Genomic DNA, 5,442 nt, shown 5'->3' with positions numbered 1-5,442 from the left:
TGTTGTTGTGGAGTTAAGGGGTGGTGGCTGTTATGTTGTTGTGGAGTTAAGGGGTGGTGGCTGTTATGTTGTTGTGGAGTTAAGGGGTGGTGGCTGTTATGTTGTTGTGGAGTTAAGGGGTGGTGGCTGTTATGTTGTTGTGGAGTTAAGGGGTGGTGGCTGCTATGTTGTTGTGGAGTTAAGGGGTGGTGGCTGCTATGTTGTTGTGGGGTTAAGGGGTGGTGGCTGTTATGTTGTTGTGGAGTTAAGGGGTGGTGGCTGCTATGTTGTTGTGGAGTTAAGGGGTGGTGGCTGCTATGTTGTTGTGGAGTTAAGGGTGGTGGCTGCTATGTTGTTGTGGAGTTAAGGGGTGGTGGCTGCTATGTTGTTGTGGAGTTAAGGGGTGGTGGCTGCTATGTTGTTGTGGAGTTAAGGGGTGGTGGGCTGTTATGTTGTTGTGGAGTTAAGGGGTGGTGGCTGTTATGTTGTTGTGGAGTTAAGGGGTGGTGGCTGCTATGTTGTTGTGGAGTTAAGGGGTGGTGGCTGCTATGTTGTTGTGGAGTTAAGGGGTGGTGGCTGCTATGTTGTTGTGGAGTTAAGGGGTGGTGGCTGCTATGTTGTAGTGGAGTTAAGGGGTGGTGGCTGTTATGTTGTTGTGGAGTTAAGGGGTGGTGGCTGTTATGTTGTTGTGGAGTTAAGCGGTGGTGGCTGTTATGTTGTTGTGGAGTTAAGCGGGGGTGGCTGTTATGTTGTAGTGGAGTTTGTAAAGGGGTGGTGGCTGCTATGTTGTTGTGGAGTTAAGGGGTGGTGGCTGCTATGTTGTTGTGGAGTTAAGGGGTGGTGGCTGTTATGTTGTTGTGGAGTTGGTTAAGCGGTGGTGGCTGTTATGTTGTTGTGGAGTTAAGCGGTGGTGGCTGTTATGTTGTAGTGGAGTTTGTAAAGGGGTGGTGGCTGCTATGTTGTTGTGGAGTTAAGGGGTGGTGGCTGTTATGTTGTTGTGGAGTTAAGGGGTGGTGGCTGTTATGTTGTTGTGGAGTTAAGGGGTGGTGGCTGTTATGTTGTTGTGGAGTTTGTAAAGGGGTGGTGGCTGTTATGTTGTTGTGAAGTTTGTTAAGCGGTGGTGGCTGTTATGTTGTTGTGGAGTTTGTAAAGGGGTGGTGGCTGTTATGTTGTTGTGGAGTTTGTTAAGGGGTGGTGGCTGTTATGTTGTTGTGGAGTTTGTTAAGCGGTGGTGGCTGTTATGTTGTTGTGGAGTTTGTAAAGGGGTGGTGGCTGTTATGTTGTTGTGGAGTTTGTTAAGGGGTGGTGGCTGTTATGTTGTTGTGGAGTTTGTTAAGCGGTGGTGGCTGTTATGTTGTTGTGGAGTTGGTTAAGCGGTGGTGGCTGTTATGTTGTTGTGGAGTTAAGGGGTGGTGGCTGTTATGTTGTTGTGGAGTTTGTTAAGTGGTGGTGGCTGTTATGTTGTTGTGGAGTTTGTAAAGGGGTGGTGGCTGTTATGTTGTTGTGGAGTTTGTTAAGGGGTGGTGGCTGTTATGTTGTTGTGGAGTTTGTTAAGCGGTGGTGGCTGTTATGTTGTTGTGGAGTTAAGGGGTGGTGGCTGTTATGTTGTTGTGGAGTTAAGGGGTGGTGGCTGTTATGTTGTTGTGGAGTTTGTAAAGGGGTGGTGGCTGTTATGTTGTTGTGGAGTTAAGGGGTGGTGGCTGTTATGTTGTTGTGGAGTTTGTAAAGGGGTGGTGGCTGCTATGTTGTTGTGGAGTTTGTAAAGGGGTGGTGGCTGCTATGTTGTTGTGGGGTTTGTTGTCTTGTGTGTGTTTGTTTGCTTTCTTGCGTGCCAGTCTGTCTTTGGAAGGAGGGAGCCTGGTGCAAACGGAACCATAGCGGGCTGTAAACCCCAGGAGCCCGCTAGCTAGACATGCAGGTAAGAGACACCAGCTAACGAGCCCGCTAGCTAGACATGCAGGTGAGAGCCACCAGCTCACCAAGAAACATGGTGGTTCTGAAGATTCTGGGACCAGGTAGGTTCAGGGCCGGATTAATGCAGGGGTTTACCCGGGATGAAGCCCCTGGCCCCAGGCCCAAGAGGCAAAGAAAAACTGTATTCTTTAAATTAAGGAAATATATTATATATGTAGTATATACAGATCCTTCAGAAAGTATTCAGACCCCTTGAGTTTACATTACAGCCTTTAAAACAAAAAATGGATTAAATAAATACAAATCCTCAGCAATCTACACACAATACCCCATGATGACAAAATACATTTATTACAAATGAAAAACAGAAACCTTATTTACATAAGTATTCAGCCCCTTTGCTATGAGACTCGAAATTGAGCTCAGGTGCATCCTGTTTCCACTGATCATCCTTGAGCTGTTTCTACAACTTGATTGGAGTCCACCTGTGGTAAATTCAATTGATTGGACATGATTTGGGAAGGCTCACACCTGTCTATAAAAGGTCCCACAGTTGACAGTCCATGTCAGAGCAAAAACCAAGCCATGAGGTTGAAGGAATTGTCCGTCGAGCTCCGAGACAGGATTGTGTCGAGGCACAGATCTGAGAAAGGGTACCAAAACATTTATGCAGCATTGAAGGTCCCCAAGAACACAGTGGCCTCCATCATTCTTAAATGGAAGAAGTTTGGAACCACCAAGACTCTTCCTAGAGCTGGCCGCCCGGCCAAACTGAGCCATCGGGGGAGAAGGGCCTTGGTCAGGGAGGTGACCAAGAACCTGATGGTCACTCTGACAGAGCTCCAGAGTTCCTCTGTGGAGATGGGAGAACCTTCCAGAAGGACAACCATCTCTGCAGCACTCCACCAATCAGGCCTTTATGGTAGGGTGGCCAGACAGAAGCCACTCCTCAGTAAAAGGCACATGACAGCCAGCTTGGAGATTGCCAAAAGACACCTAAAGGACTCTCAGACCATGAGAAACAAGATTTTCTGGTCTGATGAAACCAAGATTGAACTCTTTGGCCTGAATGCGAAGTGTCACATCTGGAGGAAACCTGGAACCATCCCTACGGTGAAGCATGGTGGTGGCACCATCATGCTGTGGGAATGTTTTTCAGCGGCAGGGACTGGGAGACTAGTCAGGATCGAGGGAAAGATGAACAGAGCAAAGCACAGCGAGATCTTGGATGAAAACCTGATCCAGAGCGCTCAGGACCTCAGACTGGGGTGAAGGTTCACCTTCCAACAGGACAACGACCCTAAGCACACAGTCAAGACAACGCAGGAGTGGCTTCGGGACAAGTCTCTGAATGTCCTTGAGTGGCCCAGCCAGAGCCCGGACTTGAACCCGATCAAACATCTCTGGAGAGACCTGAAAATAGCTGTGCAGCGACGCTCCCCATCCAACCTGAATGAGCTTGAGAGGATCTGCAGAGAAGAATGGGAGAAACTCCCCAAATACAGGTGTGCCAAGCTTGTAGCATCATACTGAAGAAGACTCAAGGCTATAATTGCTACCAAAGGTGCTTCAACAAAGTACTGATTAAAGGGTCTGAATACTTATGTAAACAAGATATTTCAGTTTTTTATTTTTAATAAAAATTTGCAAACATTTGTAAAAACCTGTTTTCACTTCGTCATTATGGGGTATTGTGTGTAGATTGATGAGGGGGGGGGAAACAATTTAACCTCTACGGGATCGGTGTCCCGTATACGGGACGGTTGAGCTAACGTGCGCTAATGTGATTAGCATGACTGTTGTAAGTAACAGCAAACTTTCCAGGACATAGACATGTCTTATATGGGCAGAAAGCTTACATTCTTGTTAATCTAACTGCACTGTCCAATTTACAGTAGCTATTACAGTGAAAAATACCATGCTAATGTTTAAGGAGAGTGCACAACAACAAAAAACGTATCACGGCAACTGGTTTGATACATTCACCTCTGAAGGTAAATAATGTACTTACATTCAGTAATCTTGCTCTGATTTGTCATCCTAAGGGTCCCAGAGATAAAATTTAGCATGGTTTTGTTTAATAAAATCCATTTTTATATTCAAATGTAGGAACTGGGTTCTACAGTTTGAACCCTTGCTGTCTCTGGCTCCACACCCACCCCGCCCGGCCATCTAGATGTGTGAAAGTTAGTGTATAAGCTAATGATCCTTCATGTATGACATTCATGGGAGTGTGTAAACTTACATGTTGTATTACCATATCAATTTTGTATGTTCTTTATAGTTGTGTACTTGAAAATGTATCAATTGACCAATTCGGCACATTTGGGCAGACTTTATACAAAATAGCACACACTGCTGCCATCTAGTGGCCAAAATCTAAATGGCGCCTAAAATGCAATATTATATTGTGGCCTTTCTCTTGCATTTCAATGAAAAAAATCATGTTTTTTGGTTTGTATTACCTTTTACCAGATCTAATGTGTTATATTCTCCTACATTAATTTCACATTTCCACAAACTTCAAAGTGTTTCCTTTCAAATGGTATCATGAATATGCATATCCTTGCTTCAGGTCCTGAGCTACAGGCAGTTAGATTTGGGTATGTCAATTTAGGTGAAAATTGAAAAAAGGGGTCCGATCCTTAAGAAGTTAATCAATTTTAGAATAAGGCTGTAACGTAACAAAATGTGGAAAAAGTCAAGGGGTCTGAATACTTTCAGAATTCGCTGTATAGTGAACAAAAATATTTTAGTCATTTAGCAGACGCTCTTATCTAGAGCGACTTACAGGAGCAATTAGGGTTAAGTGCCTTGCTCAAGGGCACATCGACAGATTTTTTACCTAGTCGGCTCGGGGATTAGAACCAGCGACCTCTCGGTTACTGGCACAACGCTCTTAACCACTAAGCTACATCTAAAATGTTGGTCCCATGTTTCATGAGCTGAAATAAAAGATCCCAGAAATTGTAAGTCACTAAATTCCTGTCAGTTTTAACACTTCACACACTCTGAACATTTCTACACTGTACTGCAGACAGGAAAAGTGTGTGTGTATGTGTGTGTGTGTGTGTGCCGCGTGAGTGAAACGTTGCCCTTTTTCAGGTGAGAAATTCAAAGGCATAATATGGACTTTAATATGGTGAAATGTTCTTAATAATGACTGATATTTAATCATGTTGGTTTATTTTGAAATGCCTGAGTTGTTCTCCAGATTATGGTGTTAATAGATGGTGTGCACTACATAAGGAGTAGGATTTGCATCCCAATAATCTCAAAAAAATTTCCAAAGTGTGCACTTGTTCATGTCCCTTCATTAATTTGAAAGTAAATGACTGGTGTATAGCCCATGCCTACACCAAATCCAACGCTTTTCAATTTGTGGGGAGTAGTGCACACTTCAGGAGGAAGTAGAGATTATTGGGACGCACCCCCAGTCATATATTGCACTACATAGGGATTATTGTGTCATAGGGCATAGACCTAATGTAGTGTGCACTTTGAAGAGAATAAGGTGTCATTTTAAATGCTACTGAAACGACAACAAAA

The sequence above is a fragment of the Coregonus lavaretus genome (assembly GCF_964263955.1).
Source record: "Coregonus lavaretus genome assembly, chromosome: 7".
Taxonomy (NCBI): Eukaryota; Metazoa; Chordata; class Actinopteri; order Salmoniformes; family Salmonidae; genus Coregonus; species Coregonus lavaretus.
The sequence above is the reverse complement of the archived record's forward strand: the minus strand, read 5'-3'. Positions refer to the sequence as shown.